This window comes from Pteropus vampyrus, unplaced genomic scaffold, assembly GCF_000151845.1.
Source record: "Pteropus vampyrus isolate Shadow unplaced genomic scaffold, Pvam_2.0 Scaffold135, whole genome shotgun sequence".
In the NCBI taxonomy this organism is placed as follows: Eukaryota; Metazoa; Chordata; class Mammalia; order Chiroptera; family Pteropodidae; genus Pteropus; species Pteropus vampyrus.
In genome coordinates this window covers 4,814,284-4,835,722 of record NW_011888916.1, presented here as the reverse complement: position 1 = coordinate 4,835,722, position 21,439 = coordinate 4,814,284, and the positions used below count along the sequence as shown (strand labels likewise).

General features: G+C 34.0%; 1 protein-coding gene and 1 pseudogene across 2 annotated transcripts in view; one reads left to right on the top strand and one right to left on the bottom strand.

The window, feature by feature from the left end:
- The window catches only part of AGBL4 (ATP/GTP binding protein like 4), a 1,052,851-nt gene that overhangs the window by 374,517 nt on the left and 656,895 nt on the right, over nucleotides 1–21,439 (top strand). The gene's annotated exons all lie outside the window — the stretch shown is intronic.
- LOC111744474 lies at nucleotides 20,853–20,971 on the bottom strand (annotated as a pseudogene).

Below are 21,439 nucleotides of genomic sequence, written 5' to 3'. Positions count from 1 at the left end.
AGTGTTTTATGCAAAGTACCTTTGAGTCCTGCCCCAAAATGCTCCAAGAGCCAGATCTCCATCTGTTAATTGAAAATTGTATCTGCCAATATAAGGGCTGGCTTTGCCAACCATGAATTGTGTGGTGTTAATGGCTTTGGGCAAAGCCTTGTGCTGCTTGCTGGCAGGAAGAATCCTGTTTGATTCTAAAGAGTCCAAAATTTATATTTTAAAACATATTTTATTTGACAGCCAGAATCTAATGATTCTGACTTCATCTGTCTATCTATAAATCTCTGTGTATCAAACCTACAATAAAATAGCTCCTCACTGTTTATAAAGCACTATTTCTATCAACTATCCCATTTGATCCATGGACAACTAAGGGCAGATGGGAACCTAATATGTGTAGGTGCTTTACATGCTATCTCATTTAATTTCCGAAGTCTTGCAAGGTAGGAGTTTTAAATCCTCATTTTGTAGATGAAGATCCGAGGCACTGAAAAGCAAAGCCCTTGCTCAATGTCTGCTTGAGCTGAGTAGGAAAACCTAGTGGGACAGATATTAATCTTAGCACCTACTTCATGCCAAGCATTTATTTCTACATGTTATTGAATCTCCAAACCATCTTGTGAGGCAGGTATTACTATCCTGCTTTACAGATTTGGACATTCAGTAAACATTTATTGAGCACCTGCTATGTGCCAGGCACTATTTCAAGCACTGGATATATAATTTTGAATAGGACAAGCATGGTTCCTTCTCCCATGAACCTAACATTCTAATGGGAGGAGACAATAAACAAATATAAATTTTTTAAGACATATAAAGTGCAGAGAGACTTAGGTTCTACTTTAGTTTGAGTGCTCATGGAAGGACTCATTAAGGATAAAACATTTATATTAAGACCTAAAATGTCAAAGAAACCCAGTCTTAGAAAGACCCGAAGGATTATTGTTGTAAGCAAAGAGAATAGCAAGTAAATAGACACTGAAGGGAAAAATAAATTTTGTGCCTTTCAGAAGAACAAACACAAGAAGTGGTGAGAGAATAGTAAGTGACGGGAAGGGAGGTCTGAAATGAGGTTGGAAAGTTAAGGACAGACCAGGTCTCCTAAACCTTTATAGCTTTAGGTAAAAAGTTCAAGCTTTATTCTAAATGTGATGGTCAGAAGATTTAAAGCAGGGGAACAACAGAGTTTACTTTTGTTTACAAAAAAGTCACCTTGGTTGGTATGTAGAGAATGTATTATATACAGAAAAGACCAGTTAGGAGATGATTGCAGAGGGCCAGAAGAGAGATGGTGGTGGCTTGGATAAGAGTAGTAAAAATAGAGATAAAGAGAAATAAACAAAATTTGCGTATATTTTGAGGTTGTATTAAGATGATTTACTTAGGTGTGGTTTGAGAGAAAGAGGGGAGTCCAAGACTCCTACACTTCTGATGTGAGCAACTGAGTAAATGATGGTATTATTTACTGAAATGAGGAAGGCTAAGAGCGGAGCCACTTTGGGGAGTGAAATATCAGAAGTTCTGTTTTGATCACGTTATGTTTGAGATGCCTATTAGACAATAAAGTTTATATTTCAAGCAGGTAGTTTAATATATATCTTCAGAGATCAAATTAAATGGAAAACAGAAGAATTGGTGGAGATGGTTTATTTGACAAAAGCTCAAAGCCTTCCCTAGTCCCAAACTGGAATTGAATTGAACATAAAACTTAGTTCAGCAACAAAATCTGCATGTGATAGGAATTTTCTTTTGTTGTACTTCACTGACGTCCCCTGGGTCCCTCTTTGTCCCTATACACATGGCTAGAAATGGAGTTATTTTTAACACTTTCTCTGGCTGTCAGGTTTGGTATATTGTCAAGGAGTTAGTGGGGAAGCAATGTAGACTTAAGAAACTGCACTTTAGAAAAGTATCTCAGGTATTTTCCATTCAGTTGGCCTTTTATACATACTTTGAGGAACCCTGAACTAGATTATAAATGCCTTGAGTATGGGAATGGTGTCCTATTTATCTTATTTCTTTATGAGGAAGTGTTCAACAATATACTCAGGAAATGAGTTAATTAATGAAATAATGAATGAATGAATGAATGGATGAATGAATGAATGAATGGATTTAGTATTATGTTTAGGTGTCAAAGACTTATCTTTCTAATTGAAAAGAGCTTCTTTGACCTAGTTACTAGTCTCTGGTGTTTACATTTCCCCCTCTACTTGGACTTATGTATGGCCCATGAGGTGAATAGCCATTTCCTGCTTTCTGTACATCAAACTCAGTTTTAGGAGAGAAGGATTTTCTATCATTTTTCCATGTCATCTACCATGCTATTTGCATGTTCCACACCAAGAATTGTGAGAAGGCTCTGGACAGAAGGACATAAGATAGAAAGATGACCAAATGGAACCTTGTCAGGTCTACTCTTCTTTTGCTAAGTGAAGCTATAGCCCTAGGATGCAACCTTGGGGGAAAAAGTATATCAGCTTCTGTCAAAAGCCTCTCATCTGCAGTCACTGAAACTTTGACCTTCAGGCTTTACACCTCCACTGCTCCTCAGTCATTGAGCCAATCCTGATCATGCCAAGCGGTCTGTATTCTAATTCAATCCACCAACAACACATAGGCGTGCTCTGAGATCTGTCTTATTCCCATAAATCTGGTATCTATTGTGCTGAATTTCTTGGTCAGTTTGCCTGCCTGAACCTGAGTCCTCTTCCTGGCATGAGAAGCCAGACTGTTTGGGCCTGAAATGACTAGCTGAAGAGTCTTACACTCAGGTCCCTTTTTGCCTTTTACACATTGCTCCACAGTGAAAGGAAGAATTCCACTCAACTTCCTTTGCTTAATTTCTAAACATTGCTAATTTCTATTTCAAAATACTACTTAATATTTGTAAAAACATTTAACAGCATCTTACATTCTGAAAGGGAAAGCCAAAATACCTTTGAATTTTCATGTTCTTAACTTTTCAGAGGATCATAATATTGACCTGCCTTACAGAACATTAGGATTAGCTAATTAACATTGAATAGTACTCTGGAAATGTTAAATACTATAGAAATGCTAAATAGGTTTATTAGACTTGGAGTCTAAAAGACAAATGAAACTCCAAACTTCATTTAAATGCTTTTATATCATGGGATTTTTTTTTCTCTCAAGATAATTTTAAAGGAGGCTATGTAGCTACATTCCCGGTTCCAAATAGGAAAAATCACAATGAGTATAAAACATGGATGTCTAATTTCCCCATTTTTCCTTTCATTTCCGGTTTCTCTACAAGATTACATATTCAGTCATTAAACATTTCCTGGTCTCACCTCTTTGTTGACAAGTAATGGTCCAAGGAGAGAAGGCACTGCATAGAAGCCAGGATAACATAAACAAAGTAAAGACACTTGGAATATTGAGATGGATAAAGGAGTGGGTGGGATTGGGTGACTGGCCATCTACTTGCCGTGAGGTAAAAGGTACTGGAACTAGTTGTAAGTATAATTAGATACGTAAGCACATTGAATTAAAAATGGATGTGAATGCTAGAATAATGAAGTTTTTGTCATGTTGAGTGTGAGGTGTGGCAAAATGACCAAGTAAGAATAACAAGTGTATAGTTGAAGCTACAACTCAAATTGCTAATGAGAGGACATCATGATTTGGAAATTATTAGCATAAAAATGATATAGTAATGAAAATGAAATCTCTGAGGGAAAGACAGAGAGGCAAGAGCAAAAACAAACAAACAAAAAGCAAGAGCCAATGATAAAACAGTTTATGGCATGTTAGTTCAGTCTAATTCTTAGTTTATACATGGAGGACCCTTAAAGAAGAAGAAACTTGCTAAAAAGTACCCAGTAAGTTAGTGGCAGAGTTAGAACTAGAACATATATCTCTTCACTCCTAGTCTATAGGCCCACTTCTTTTATTCCACTAATACTTACATTAACCAATTTAGGTGTTCTGCACTAGAGGACTATAGCTGCTCAAGTGAAATTGAAACTTGAAATGGAAAACAAATCACAAACAGGAGAGAATATTGCCTTCCTTATTTTTAATCATTTTTGGCCTAGCAATTCTTAGGCTCATCTTGGAAGGCCTCTGGGGATCAAGGGACTGCAGGTTCCCCGATGATTACACATGGGGTTGTTTCTTGCTCTGGCTTCTTTCCCCCTTAGGTTTGTTTTTGTTAATTTCCTTTCTTGGGGGATTGTTTGCCGAGAGACATTCGGGCTATTGCTAGGGAATACTTGCTTCCTTTTTCAAAACAGCAAAGTCTCCCTTTCCTCAGCTCCTGGGAAATCCTGCCCTGAATATACCCACTACCTCCTCTGCTAGGAGGTTGCCTTGACATACTCTCTTGTCCACATCCCTTTCCTCCACCATCTCTCCCTCACCAGTGGCAGAGAAATTAAAATTCAATTTCCACCCCTGTTTGTTAATGACCATCTACCTTGAATCAGCGTTCAATTTAATTTGAATGAATTATTTCAGTAGCCTAGAGTGATCAGTATAATTATACCCACTTTACAAATAAGGGAACCAAGACACATAAACCAAGACACATGGTTATGGTAGACAGAATAAGGCCCTTCAAAGATGTCCACATTCTATTTCCTGGAGCCTATGAATATGTTACCTTACATGGCAAAGGGGAGTTTGCAAATGTAATTAAGTTAAGGATTTTGCAATGAGATTATGTTGGATTATCCAAGTAAACCCAATATAATCACAAAAGTCTTCAGAAGAAGGAGGCTAAAGGGTTAGAGTCAGAGGAGACATGATGATGGAAGCAGATAGGTGAGAAAAAGGGGAGGGGGTAAGAGAGAGGTGAAGATGTTGTGCCTCTGGCTGTAAAGATGAAGGAAGGGGCCATACTCCAACGAGTGCAAGTTACCTCTGGAATCTGGAAATGGCAAGGAAATAGAATCTCCCTTAGAGACTCCAGAAGAAAATCAAACTGTCAACACCTTGATTTTAGAATTTCTTACATCCAAAACTATAATATAATACATTTGTGTTATTTTGAGTCGCTGAGTCTGTGGTAATTTGTCATAAAAGCAATAGGAAACAAATACGATAAAGTCATACAGCAGATAATTTTCTCCAGTGATTTCCATTTTGCCCAATGTAAAGAATGCCTCTCTGCACTCATATAACTAAACCCTACTTTGCTTGACACCATTTTTTACATATTTCTTTATGATTCTATTCTCTTCACTTCTTAGGTATCACACACTCCTTAATCTCTTCTCTGATCATTCTCTGTCGGTTATGGACTCCACCTCCTCTTTATTGCCTCCTAAATATTTTCTTTCCTTCCCATTTCTTTTTTCTCTCCTCTTCCCTGAATAATCTCATTCCCAGAATAATCTCATTCACTCCTCGTGCTTCTACTTTTTACCTATATGCTAATGATTCCCAAAGATGTCCCTCCTCTAAACTTTAGACTGACTACTCATATCTACCCTTGGAATTGAAAATCAAGACAAGAAAAATTTTAAAAACAGCTCTAGATAAAAGACCAGTAATCTTTAAAAGTGCAGCAGAGATGACCCTTCAGTAGTGGTGATGAAAATCAGAGACAGTAAATTGACATCTTTAAAGTGATCAAAGGAAAAAAGAATAGAATTCTATTTCTAGTGAAAATATCCTTCAAAAATGGAGGCACATAAGTGTGAGAAAAGTTTCTGCTTGTAGACCTGCACCACAAATGTACCAAAAGAAGTTCTTCAGGTTTCTGAAGAAAAGGGATCCAAGGTGTTTTTCTACAGTTTGACAATGAAGTTCCTGAGGGTGGCTTTCTTTGTATTTATCCTGCTTAAATTTACTCTGTTTGAGTTTCTTGAATCAGTGAATAAACATCATAAATTCTCAAAAATTCTCAGAACTGTGGGAAGGAATAAAAAACAATAGAAAAGAGTAAATATATAAAGAAAATAGAAAAGGATAAATGTATTAATTATTTAAAATAATAGTGATAATAATGTCTTCTGGATGTCATGACATAGATAGAAATAATATATTTGGCAATTGTAAAAAGGTAGAAAGGAGTGAGATTAAACGATCATAAGATTCTTATTTTTTTTTAGGAAGCAGACATTTGTAAAAATTTACTGAGCTATACACTTAAGCTTTTTGTGCTTTATTGTATGCAAGTTATCTTCAATAAAAAAGAAAAAAGTGAAATTGCAAAGTAACTATTGATACAACAAGAGAAAGTTATGGATAAAATCCTTGAGATTATATTTGTACATGGGATTCAACTTGACAATATTTCTCCTTTCTCCTCCTTATATGCCTGACATAAGGCCTGTATGAACATTCATTCATTCAACAAATATTTCCATTGAGATTCCCACTGTGTGCCACTTATTGTGATAGGCACTGGATATAAAGATTGAGACTAATGTTAGAAGTGTTGAGAAATGAATAAATAAGAGTGGTCAGTGAAGACTTCTGAGTAGAGGAGAAGCTAATTGGAGCTACATATTAATCTTCTTGGTGGATGTAAAGATGGAGGGATGGGGTTAGATAATGTGATTTTTCTCTTGGTTCTAGACTGCCTAAGGTCATTCCTATATGCCTGCTCTTCTAGGACTCACTTTATTTTAAGTAGACAAATTTATTACTTTCTAATGTCCTCTAAAATATGGACATTTGGGAAGTCCTCCAGACAACCTTGCTGCCAAGTGGAAAGGAATAGTTAGTATATTCTCTTTCTCTATCTCCCTCTAATAAAGTAAACAAAAATGGCTCAAATTTGTTAGAATATAAGTTGTAGGTAAGGCTGCTGGAGATAGTGCCAAGCTCTGTCAGAGAGTGACTCAGGATGCCATTTACAGTATTGGTTACTGGGCTGAACTCAGTGCAGCGAATATGGGATCATAGCCAAGAAGTGAGATGAGTTTTCTGTTGACAAAGCAACTCTGCAGTTAGTTTTTCTTTTTTCTTCTGTTGTGGTAGAGGGGTTAAGAAGGCATTCTCTGATGATTAATACTGTTGGAGAGAAATTACTTTGGGGGTCTATCTGGGTTAATTTGCCTTTCTGCAGATCTTTCCCTTAAATTAACAATAGCTTATTATGTTTGGAACATACAGAAGTTCAGGGTCAGAAGCACAGAATTATGAAATAAAGTCATTAATTCATGTATTTATTCAGTTAACATTCAGTGGGTGCTATCTGTGTCAGGCACTGTGTTAGTTATTGAGGGTGTAAATATAATTAATTAGAATTTTGACTAACTCTACAAATAGGCAAAGACAGACAAAGAAATATTGATTACAATAAAGTGACAAATATGAAAATTCATTATGAACTATATGTGAATGGGACACAAAAGAGGAATAAATTAGTACTATCTAAAGAATCAGGGAAGGTTTCATTGAAGGGTGTCATTTGAACTGGTTCTAAAAGAAGAAAGTGGAGTTCCCAGGCCTTAGGGGCCATTCTAACTGAAGGAAACAACAGGAGCAAAGATAAGAAGACTTAAAAATGTCCTGTCTGCCAAAGTACAGTAATCTAGAACATGAGGTATGTCTCAGGAAGTTGTAGAATATAGGAAATGACTCTGAAATGAGATGGAGGTCAGTTGTCAAGGGCCTCAAAAGTCTCTGTAATGATGAACTACCCATAATGGGGTTTTACTTAACAACCCAAAATGTTTCTTTTCTCAGGGTTTTAAGCATTCACAAAACTTAAGAGAGATATACAACTAACTATAATTTATTTAATCATGTAACCCCTATAATTCATTAAAAATTTTTATTGTGAGAAATTGAAAAGATATTGGAAAATGCAAGGATCAACATTATAAACACCTTTGCTTCCCACCCAGAATTCAGAGCCATTAATATTTACTTCCATGTTTGTTTGCTTCCAGTATTTTTATTTTAAAGAAAGGGGACATTGCAGGTTATATTTGTTTTCTCAGGCCGCTGCAACAAATTACCACCAACTGGTAGCTTAAAACAACAAAAAATTTATTCTCTCAGAGTAATGGAGGTGAGAAGTGTAAAATTAACATGAAATCAAGGGCCACTCTCACTCTGGAGGCTCTAGGGGAGGCTCCTTCCTCCCCTCTTTTAGCTTCTCATTTCTCCAGGCGCTCCTTGGCTTCTTTGGCTAGTTGACTACGTGACACCAATCTCTGTAGTCCTCTTATCATCACCTTCTCCTCTTCTGTGTGTGTTTTCTCCTATTCTGTTTCTGATAAGGACACTTATTAGATTTAGGATACACTGGGTAATCGAAATTATTTTATCTCAGGATCGGCAAAGACCCTTTTCCCAAATAAAGTAACATTCATGAGTTCCAGGGATTTGGAGGTGGACATAAATTCTAGGGGAACAACATTTAACTGTCCACATACATATAGCTATAGATACCTATTTTATTAAAAAAAAAAGCAAGTCTCATTTCTCATTCTCATTCACTAAACACTAAAGGGGGTATGTTTCCTTCTTGTCCATTTTTGTGCTGTTTTATATCATTTATTTACATCCATATTAAATCTTCTAGTATTTTTTCTATTTGTGCATGTTTTGGATTTATAAAAATATCATCCTATACAAATTATTCTAAAATTTGCCTTTTTATCTTTTCTCAATATTATATTATTGAGGACTGTTTAGTTTTGGGAACTGACACTAGCTATGCTCTAGTCTATGCCTCTTAATTATTTTTTCTTAGGATAAGCTAGGTCCCCTTATTTAGTACAACAAATGTTCATTTCTCACTCCTGCTGTATAACCAGCATGGATCAGTGGCATGCTCTGCTCTTCATATTTACTCAGGGCCTAGGTTAGAAAGGCTTTACCATCTTGGCAGCACACCATCTGAGAATCAAGGCCTCGTTGCTTACCACAGCAGGAAAAAAGAAAGCTATAGGGTTTCACACAAGCAATTAAATGCTTCAATGCAGAATTGTCATTTTCATTCATGAGTAATTGGCCAGAAATAATCATATGACCCCACCTAAATACGAAGTAGGTATAGAAGTATGTCTAGAAGATAATACAGTGAGCAATAGAAATCTCGACCACTTTGCTATTATCCCATCAGGTGAAAATACCATATTATAAACCCATTTCCCTATGAATGGGCATTAAGGAAGTTTTCAAGTTTTTGACATTACAAATAATGCTGCACTGGCATTTGTATGTAACAATTTTTGTTTGCATGTGAACATTTCTCCAAGTCATATATCTAGAAGTGGGATTGTTGGGTCATAGGTTATAACATAGGTTATGTTATGTTATTACGGGTTCTTAGTCTACATCTTCATAGATAGATAGATAGATAGATAGATAGATAGATAGATAGATAGATAGATAGATAGATAGATGATAGATAGATAGATAATTTTTTTTCAATTTAACTCAGTCAATAAGTATTGAGCACTTACTATATACCAGAAGCTGTGCTAGGGGATACGGATATAGTATTAATTCCCAATTTCAGGCAATAAATTTGGTCCTGGGATGTGGTGGAAGGCAGGAGGGATCAAGTCGGTTCTGCAGGTCTTGACGAATTCAGACTTCAGAGATAGCACTAGTAAAATTATGCTCCCATTCTAGCGTAGAAATTATTTATTCTGAGCTACTCTCCTCACCAAAGTATTTTTATAACCAAGATGATAATTATATTTTGGGGTGGGGTGGTGAGGGAGTGTCTCTCAGCTATTGAAACATGGCTAAGAGTAATTTAAATTCCTGTTCTACACCTATTATTCTACACTCTGTGGCAGTATAAGAACTGTATGAGACTTCTGTACATTTTCCTCAGAGAAGACTTCACATTTTCATGGCCATCTCTACCTCTGGGTTCTTACATGTATGTATTGCCTCTGTTTCACACTGTATTGAATCATATGTAAAATTTCTTTTCTCACTTTACACACCATGGCAGAGATAGCTAATTGCCTACTTTACTTTTCATTCTCATCTTCTTCTTCTTTAGTAGTAAAACTCCTAATTTTATTTGTGTACATCACTCCTGGGGTGGTGGGGAGAGAAACTGCAATCTCCATACTGCCTTTTAGCTAGAGAAATATAAGAAGAGCGTGCATCTTTTTGGGAAGCAAGTTCCTTAAAGGAAGTCATAGCATGCTTTGTCTTTCTCTTTCCTCAAGGCTGGAATATAGAACATATTGGATGAAGTTTGAGTAGCTATCATGAATCATGAGGTAGCAGGCTGAATATGATGGGTAGCAAAATAGAAAAAACTAGATTTTGATAATGGTAGGGTCACCATTGGAGTACCTAATTCCAGATTTCTTTTATGTGAGAAAAAAACTTTTATTGTATTTAATACATTGTGATTATTTTTCTGTTTCTTGTAGCCATACATATTTTTTTAACTGATGTACACACATACACATTACATAAAACCAACACCACAATTCTCCTAAAGTATTTATTAAGTATATTAGAGTTAAAGTTAGAAGTATAGGAGAAAGGATTTACATTACAAAAAATGAAAACTAAACAGCTTCTTGTCTTAAAATATTATTCAATCACTACACTGCAAGGGAATTATTAGCCTCTTAACTGCATGAAATTATCCTTATCTATGCTTACCACCATCTCTGTAGTTTCTTTCTCTATCTACTTGAGTGTAAAACTCAAATTCCTCTCATTTGTTGACGTTGAACCCTACAACTATCTTGTTTTCATTGCTTAGGCTTTTGCCATCTAGTTTTTACATATACCTAAACTTATTTATTTTCCCAAGCATGAAAGGAAATCTGATGCCAGTTTTAATAGTGTAATAGATGGAATTTTTAATCTTATTGTACTTTAATAATAATAATAAATAACATTTATTGAGTACTTACTATGTGATAGGCACCATGTTATATTCTTTACATTGTCCTTTATCACTTTTAACAGCAACTATATTGAGATGTTACTGACATAAAATAAATCATATACAATTTGATATTTTGATGTATGCACATTTATGAAACCATCTCCTCTCCAGTCAACTACTAATCTTTAACTCACTATAAATTAGTTTTTGGTTTTCTAAAGTTTTATATAAAGGGAATTATACACTATATAATCTTTTTAAAAATATATTTTTATTTCTTTTTTTTATTTTTCAATTACAGTTGATGTTCAATATTATTTATATTAGTTTCAGATGTACTATGTACTCTATCTGGCTTCTTTCACTCAGCATAATTATGTTGAGATTCATCAATATTGCATGTATCAATATTTCATTCCCTTTTATATATATTTTATACATATATTCTATTACATAGACATATTACAATTTGTTTATATTTTCATCCGTTGATAGACATTTGAGAGCCCCCCCACCAGATTTTAGTTATTACAAATAAAGCTACTATGAACATTCATGTGCAAATCTTTGTATGTATATATGTTTTCATTTCTCTTGTGTAAATGCCTAAGGAAGGGAGTAACTGAGTCAGATGGTAGGTGAATGTTTAGTTATTTAGGAAACTGCCAAATGTTAATGGTCCTACCATCTACATTTCCATGAACAATGTCCTTCATTGCCTGACCGCCAATGTCTTGCAAGCCATTGTTTCATATATTTTGTCCAGTGTTTTAGTTTTTTCATGCAGGGGTATAAATCTGGTTTCTGTTGCTCAATTTGACTGAAGCAGAAATTTATTTCTATCTCATATAGTGCTCACAGCCGCCATGTAATGTAGGCTGTTGTATTATCTTCATATTGGAGACAAAGAAACTGCTTTTTTTCAACCACACATTTGTGTTCCTACTGTTTCTTTTCATTTGTTCATTTAGTCAGTATTTCAGTCATTGCTGTGTACCAGACACTGTAATTAGGTGCTGATGATAGGGAAGGATAGGAAGAAGAAAATTTCATTTTAAGAGTATCACTCTGGTATCAGCAGAGGATATATTAGAAAGTATGAAATAAGAGACAAGTACAATAATTAATCCATAAGAGAAGTGGTGAGAAGAAGTGGTAGTGGCAACAGAATGGAAATGTTTTCAGATATATTTATATATTCAGGAAGTAGTACATAGACTTATGAAGTAACATCTGCTTACCATGCATGAACCCCAAATCTATGTTTGAATTAACTGGACAACTTAGTGGTTGAATGGAGATGGATGATGTCCATACTCACACTCATTCCTTCCTTTATTCGCTTAGCCATCAAAGAGAAAAGCACTTGGAAACAAACTATTTGCCAACAGTAAAGTAAACCTAATATCTTTGATTTGGATTCAGTCAGGGACAGGTTTCCCTGCAAATTTCTTACTTTCTTTAGGTCACTACTATTAAGCCACTTACATCCAAGATGTAACCAAGAATCAGGAAGAGAATGGAAAAGATAATATTTTGGAGGAGTATAAAATAGCCTGGCAAAATGCTTTGTATTTTTTATTAAGTGACACAACATTTATCTTTAGAGAAAAATATATCAGTGTTACATTAAAGTGTTAAGTGTTTCTTTTTAGCCATTTGGACCATATTTTATTTTTTTCCTACTTTGTTTTATTGTTCTGTTTGGATTTTTTATTTTTGTTTTTTTTTTTTACAGTAAAATATTTTTGTACTAAAAAAGAAACTAATGCAAAGTCAGGCATGGACAAACCACTTTTGAATTCTTATTTGGGTTTTTAAAACTCTATTCTATACCATTTTTTTTTTTTTTAACATGGTCCACCTCTAAGTAGATCTAAACATGATAGATTCCAGTTATTCTAGATCTCTACGGTCATGGCCCTCCTTAATCAGCTTCTCAGCCCTGGCCCACTGTATCCAGCTCCATCTCAAATTCCACATAACTTGGTGTGATAGTGAAACAAGGTAATGTTTAACAGCACCTGGATCAAACCGAGTTGAGTTCATACCCTCATTTTGCCATTTACTAGCTATGCAGATTTGGACAAGCTAGTTAACTTCTCTAAGCCTCAATTTTTCTAACTGTAACATGGGCTAGAAATATTGATTATAATGGATTGTCATGAGAATTAAATGAGATCATGCATATAAAGTGCTTAGCATAGTCCATACATACTTCATAAATAAAAGCTGTTATCATTATTTTTTATAATCAGGGAAAAATCTAACCTTGTATTTTCCCCTAAATCAAGTCTAGCAGGTATGGTGTTGACATAGCCTTTGAAGGCAATTAGACCTCAACTCTCTATCTTTCTTCTCTCTCTCTAGATCTTAGTTCAGTTCATGAAGATGGGGCAAATTGGAAAAAGTAGGCAGAATCACATATCACAAGGAAAAATTAATTTCGCACAAGCAAGACACATCTAAGACAATGCATTTTCAAATGCCTTAGGAACACAGCTTCATGTATAAGATCAGACTAATTGCGACAGAGTGGCTCTATGGTCTAATGATTAAGAATACAAACCATGAACCTAGACTGCCTGCCTTTCAGTCTGGCTTACTAGCTTTTACCTTGTAAAAATTACCTAAACTCTCTGTGCTTCAGTTTCCTACTCTTTGGGTTATTAAAAGGATTAAGTTTATGTGTTTAACACTTTTAGAATACATATAGTACATCCCGCGCTTATCATCATCATCATCATGACTGTCTTTTGCATTTAAATATCCCATGTTTGTATACCTATCAATAAACTAATGCATTTATGTGGTCTCCAAGTACTAATAGTGGGATGAACAGAAGCTTTATTCTGAATTTACATTTGAGGCTCGGGAAGATTAAGTAACTTGCCCAAGATTACACAGCTATGTAAAGGTTATAGGTATATAGAAGTGGGACTTACTGGAATTTGATTCTAGGTTTCCGTAACTTCAAAAAAACTTTTTTTGGTCACTCTACAAAGCTGATGAGTTAGCTCTATTTTTCATTTTGTTGGCTAATCAGTTTTCTTGCATTTGCCCAATGGCACTGAGCAGTTACTCATCTGGAAATGGAAGAAAATATATTATTATAGTTTATAATGAACTAATTGACTTTTTTGGTGATATGGTTTTAAATTATTTTTTGACGTAAAGAATTAGAAATTGAAGTAAGATTATATCTACACAAAAATCCTGGTAACAGCAAGACATATCCAGTAATTATACTATTAGGTGAAGCTGACGTCTTTACAAAGTTCAGTGTTATATTATCTTATATTAAAGGTGTTAGATTTTTGGAGTGGGTATTTCAAATGTCTGCTTTTAATTATCACTGTATAACTGAAGCAATACAAAGACTTCTGCCTGCTCTTGTGTCTGCTTTGATTTGTTTGGAGATTGTTTTCTTAATTTGCATTGAGACATTTATGGTCACAAAATCAAAAGCCCAGTTGGGTTAGCCATTGTTTTATTGTATAATTGTGGTAATCTCTAAGCCTATTTCTCACTTCCTCTCAGTTCTGGGTATAATGTCTCAGTAGAAGTAATGGGCTTTGGTCCTGTCTCTTAATTCTCAGCTCCTTTTATAAAAATGATGATGATATATGATTAATATTTATTGATCATTTATTGTGGGACATGCACTATGTTAAATACTTAACAGACATTATCACATTTATTCCTCAAAATAACTAATATTTTTATTCTACATAGGTGCAAACTGAAGCTTAGAAAGGCAAAGTAACTATCTCAAATTATAGCCAGAATAACTCCAGAACATTTTCTCTTAGCTACTACATTATATTTTTTCTTATTATAAATGCAATGCATATTACTTGCAGAAATTATAGAAAATATAGATAACTAAAATGAAGAAAACAAAAATTGCCCATAATCCAATTAAAAAGAAATAACCACTGTTAGCATGTTGGTATAATTTTACTTGTTTCTCTCCACAGCTAGCTAGCTATAGGGATATATACAGACAAAAAAAAGTAAAATTATATACATATGTTTTTTTCTTAAGAATTCTTACATACATATGTAAAATTATATACATATGTATATACGAATTATATACATATGTATTTGCATATTTTTCTTAGATAATATGGAACTATTTTATAAACCCCCTTTATCTTCCACTTGGCAATACGGTCTAAATATTTTTCACATCTTAAATATTTTTGTATAATATTTTTTAAAGGAATTTCAGAAAATTGTTTCGATGCACAAAAATTTATTTTATTAATCCTTTCAAGTTGGACAATTAAGTTCTATAATAAACAGTACTGTAATACATGGTTTTGTGTTTGCCATGATTCTTTTGTTAGGCCAAGTTTCCAGATATGGAATTGAGGTTATGTATATTTAAAACACTTTTGAGCCACAGTAATAAAATGCCCTGCAAGTTTTGCTTTTTTATATCCTCTCCAGAGGCCTATAAATGTGCTAGCTTTTCTCTCTCTGATTACTTCCAAAACTAAATAACAACCTTTTATTAATGATTTAACTTTATTTACTGGTTAGGTTAGACATTTTCAGTAAGAGTAATGACAATTTATAGTTTTGATTTTTTTTCTTTTGCAACTCTTCTGTGTTCGTTTCTCTCTCTCTCTCTCTCTCATTTTGTTGTTTTTGTTGTTGTTGTGGGGGCTTTTTAAACATTAATAAACTTTTTTGCTTTTAGCAGTTTTAGGTTTAAAAAATGAGGGAATAATACAGAGTTACCATATAGCCCCTTGCCACTGCTTCCCAATTCCCCTATTATGTAGCATCTTGCATTAATGTGGTATGTTTATTGCGATTGAGGTGTCAACACTGATAAAATAATTATTAACTAAAGTCTATTATAGGGTTCACTTACACATTAGGATTCACTTTTTGTGTTGTATATTCTATGGATTTTGACAAATGTATAATGACATGTTTCCACCTTTAGAGTTTCATAGAGAATAACAGTTTTGCTGCCCTAAAAGTCCATTGTGCTCCACCTACTCATCCCCCTCTCTCTCTCTTCTCCCAACCCCCAGCAACCATTGATCTTTTACTGTCTGCATAGTTTTGCCTTTTTCAGAGTGCCATATAATTGGAATCATACAGTATGTAGCCTTTTCAGATTGGCTTCTTTCACATAGCAATGTGCCTTTAAGTTTTCTTCATGTCTTTCATGACTTCATAGCTGATATCTCTTTATCACTGAATAATATTCCATTGTATGGATTGCCATAGATTATCTATTCATCATTGAAGGACATCCTGATTGTTTCCAAGTTTTGGAAATTATGAATAAAACTCCTATAAACATATGGTCATAAGTTTTCAACTCATTTGGATAAATAGCAAGGATCATAATTGATGGATCATATGGCAAGAATACATTTAGTTTTGTAAGAAACCTCCAAACTGTCTTCCAAAGTGGCTGTACTATTTTGCACTCTCAGCAGTAATGAATGAGAGTTCCTATTGCTCCACATCTAGCATTTGGTGTTGTCAGTGTTTGGGATTTTGGCCATTCTGATAGGTGTGTAGTGGTATGTCATCATGGTTCTAATTTGCAATTCCCTAATGGCGTATGATGCTGACATCTTCTTATATGCTTATTTGCCATCCATATCTTCTTCAGTGCCGTACCTTTTTAGATCTCTAGCCCATCTTTTAATTGGGTTATTGTTTTCTTATTGTTGAGTTTTAAGAGTTCTTTGTTTATTTTGGATACCAGTTCTTTTTCTAATATATGCTTTGCAAAACTTTTCTTCAGTCTGTAGCATCTTCTTATTCTCTTAAGTGAAAGGTTTTTATTATGAGTAAATTAACTCTTTTTCTGTTTTATAGAATTGCAAGTATTTTTCTGTGTTATTTTTCTTTTGGTTTTCTTTATAGTATTTTGGACATTTAGAAGTTTTGATTTTCAAATCATCAAATCCATAAAATTTTCTCTTTGAGTCTTACTTCTTTATTGTTACAAAGAAATACCCTTTTCTTTTAAGAATATATAATTGATTGTTCAATTATACTCTCTTTAAAGGCTCTATGGCTTGGCTTTTTTTAATTCTTTCACTCCTGTGCTTTCCCTCTCTTCCTTCTTCTTCTGCATTTAGTCTTTAATCTACTTTAATTTAGTTAACAAAGTTAGACATAGGAACCTAACTTCACTTCTTTCTCAATGATTAGCCAGTTATTCAACATCTTTGTTGAAAATTTATTCTTTCTCCACGGGAAGCTTATTTTTTAAATCATTTTGGTTGATTCTTTCATTATTGTAGATCACTAGAATATAACCTTTTTGAGACTAGGAACTTAATTTTCCTATTTCTCTGTATGCACAGAACCTGGAATAGTTTCTGGCACACAGTAGATATTCAGTAAATTTTTGTTGGATAATGAATGAATGAATGAATGAGTTCTTCAGGACTTTCTGCACTGTTCCATTTATAGCTCTTTCTGTACCAAGAGAATATTGTTTTAACACCTGTAAGTTTATAATATATTTGATTATTTGAACATAAGTCCCCCTTTATTAAAAAGTATTCTTGACTATTCTCTTGTGTTTTAAAAGATGATTTTTGGAATTACTCTTTTACATTCTAAAAATATCTTTGGCATTTTCATAGAAGTTGTGTTAAATCTATAGAATAATTTGAGCAGAGTTGACATATAACAATATTTTCTCTATCCAGGAACATAGTGTGTTTCATCTTTTTCTGTCCATACTAGATTTTGAGTAACTTTATTTATGCAGGTTCTTCATTTTTAGTTAAGTTGATTTGGGGGTCGTTTCTATTTTTATTGCTCCTGAGCATAAGATTTATTTTTTAATTATGTTTTGGAACTGGATTTTGCTGATATATGGGGAAGCTATTTACTCTCATATGTAGGTTCCATTTAAATCACAATTTTTTTGTCTATTTTTTTAATAAGGCATTTAAGTGATGTTTCTGGTAATTATAGGCACCAGATTATCTCTGTATCCTTCATCCTTTAGAGGCAATTAGAATAATCAAAAAAGACCTTAGAGATGTGAGATCTGAAATCAAATACTTCCCCTCACCTCTGTAACATGGCAAATCATTTAAACATCATTGAGTCTCAATTTACTAATCTGTAAAGTGAGAATAATGATGTGAGGACTCAACAAAAATAATGGTCTTAATTTTTTAATCAACTATAACATCATGTGATAATACTGATAGCTATTTATTATTATTTGAGGGTTAAATAATCATTCTAATTATGTTTGCCACCATCTTATGAAGTAGACTCTATTATTATGCCAACTTTCATTTGAGAAATTGGAGGCTTAGAAGTTTTTAGAGCTAATATAGTACAGTGATTGAGTGAGAGTTTTGGATCCTGGCTGCAAATTTCCAGCTCCCCAGCTTACTCACTATATGACCTATGACACATTTCTTAATGTCTCTGAGCATCAGTTACCTTATTTATAATATGGGTAATAATGATAATGTGTACTACAGAAGTTTTTTTTTATTTTCTGAGGTGTTTGAAATAGTGTCTGACACATAGGAAGTGATAAATAAATAAGAACCAACTTAACAGCATGTGCTTTCTCCTTTGAAGCCAGAAATTCTGTGATAGTCATAGAGTCGTGTGTGTTGCAGGATCAACCTAATGGCTTAAAGGAATTCTATAGCATCAGAATCTCTCTCTCTTAATCAAATTCTGCTTATCCTTCAAAGTTTGTTTTATATAAATATATTAAAGAGAGGCTTATATGGTTCCATTGATTACGACCACAATTTAGATAGCATTTTCTGATCAGTTAGAGCAAGATCTGAACAGCAGCCCTATATCTCTTAAATTTTTGCCTCCCACATCTAATCTTTTAGAAAATCCAATCAGCTTTTCCACCACTACTACCTGAGTGAGAACCACTATCATCTCTCTTGGATTGCTGTGATAGTCTCATAATTGGTCTTTCTGCTTCTACTTTTGCCTCCCTATAGTCTGTAGCTAAAACAGTAGCCGAAACGATCCTTTTAAAACATAAGTCAGATGTCATGCCTTTGCTCAAAACTCTCCAATAACTTCCCACTTTACTCAGAATAAAAGGATCTTAAAATAATTTAAAACAAACTACTTAATCTGTCCCTCTGTCTTCTCTGACCTTACTACTTCATTCCTCACTCACCCTATTCTTGCCACATCGGTCACTTGCTCTTTCTTAAGTATTCCCAACATCATTGTATCTATTCCCTATGTCTGGAATACATACTCTTTCCCTCATTTAAATCCTTACTGATAACTAATCTTCTAGTGAGAATTTTTTAACCTTTGTGTTTAATAAAAGAAAATTTTCTACTCCCACTTCGTTCGCCACATTCATTCCCTGTGCCCTGCTCCATGTTTTTTTTTTTTTTTTTATAGCACTTAATTTCATGAGTTCATTTTCTTCACCAAAACAGTACATGGTATGTGTAGGTCCTTGATATTTAATATTGATTTTGGTAGTGCGTTTATTTACAGTATAGAATAATGAAATTATTCGATTTGATAGTCATATAAAGGTCATCTAAAATAAACTTTGTGTTCCAGAAAAATTCAAAAACCCTATAATTTTATTTATTATTTGTGTCTACCACTTCTGGAAGTGGTATTATGATATTTACATTAAAACAATGAAAATACATCAACAAAGAACCCACATTAAAACAAGGATAAAATAACCAGAGATAAGCAATGAAAGGAAGAGTAATCTTAAAACTGAGTGATGTTTCCTGGTAGCCAAGGCAAAGAGAGGAATATGTTGAATTAGGTAGTTCTTAAAACATGGTCTGTGGATCATCAATACTGGAATTATCAAAGGTCTTGTTTAATATAGATTCCTGCCCCACTCTAGACACACTGTATCAACATATTTTGTTCTTTGGATACACATGGGAGTCTACATTTTTTACGAGCCCCTCAAATGATTCTTATTCTCATTAAAATCTGCAACCTACTACTTTAAGATATCCATGTACATAAGAAATTTTGAACAACATAATGCGCATTGTCATCAACAGTAGGAAAAGTTTTACTATAGCAATTAAATTATTTTGCAAGGTAAATAATTTGTCAAAGCTCACACAGGATGTTGAGCCTAGGCTAGAACTTGTTTCCTACCTATTTGCATTTTGTGTTTCCTGCTACACCTAGGCTAGTCATCATAGTGTATCTTCCCAGTTAGTTTTCAGTGGTGATCTGATTGAGTTGATTGATATCAGCCTGTCAGTAAGTTTATACTCAACACTCATGTACCCAGCCTATAAAGATGGTCCCTATTTATACTCAAGTAATACATAGTCTGAGAGATATAACCTGGATGCCATCTCTCTGATTAACATATAATATAAACTGTATAAAGTGTCTATCATATGGCCTAGTACACAGTGCTTTGTATTGTCTTAGCCTCCTTCTGACTTCAGACTAAACTTCAGCCTTTTTGCATTACTTGCTATTCCCAGAATACATCTTATACATTGTTTCCATGCTACCTTTTTTCATTCTGTTCTCTCCACCTATCCCTAAGTATCCTAGGTGATTAGGCTTTAAATACAAATGTTAGAAGAAAAAAAGTCGTTCTATTATCAATCCTTTGTCTAGTATAAAGGACAGTAGACAAAGAGGAAGAAGACGGGGTATAGTCCTAGTTCTATATTTATTCGCCACGTCATCTAGGATGTATTTATTTTCTCTGGATATTGATTTACCAGCTATTAAAATAAAAGGACTAAATAATCTTCTAAGGCCTTTTCCAGCTGTAGTATCCTGAGAGCATACTTTCTCTTACATTTTGCTTTTTTCCAGAACTCTCTAATGACTTTGTTATAGTGAAATTTACCAATTATTACATGGATATTAAAGACTACCTCTTGTATCTACATTTTATTATTTTTTAATAATTATTTATTTATTTATTTATTTATTTGTTATTTTATTTTATTTTATTTTATTTTTATGTTTTAGGCAAGGCAGACCTTGGTTGACGTCACAGATTGCAAGGACCTTGTCAGCTTATAATTCTTTATTTTATTTTTTATGCCCACTGCACCTGGTCTTCCTAGGTGGTCTCCCATCCAAGTACTAACCAGGCCTGACCCTGCTTAGCTTACAAGATCAGATGAGATCGGGCTTGTTCAGGGTAGCATGACCATAGTTGTATCTACATTTTAAATCACCCAAATACGTGTAAAAATATTTGACATGTATATTTTGCCTAATATAATCAATAGAAAATTTAGCTATATTGTTTTTGTGCCTTTAAATGACTTAAGCATAATAAAATTAAAAGCAATGTTACTTGTATATGGGTCCTAACACAAGTATGTGAGCACAGATAATGTTTCTTATCAGACTTTGGAAGTCGTTCTTAAATTCTTTTTTTTTTTTTTTTTTGTGGGTGGGATAGGACCTAGTTGAGAGTTCCCAGGAGGAATTAAAGTAACATTGTATTCCCTGCAAACAGAATGGCTGGTTCTAGAGGCAGGTATGCATCTCTGAAGGATAATAGCAATGCACATAGAGAACCTAGTGAATTATTAGGCTAGTAGACTAGCACTCATAAGCACTAACGGAATAAATTTGGGGAACATAAATGCATTTATATGATTTAATGTTTCAGGTATT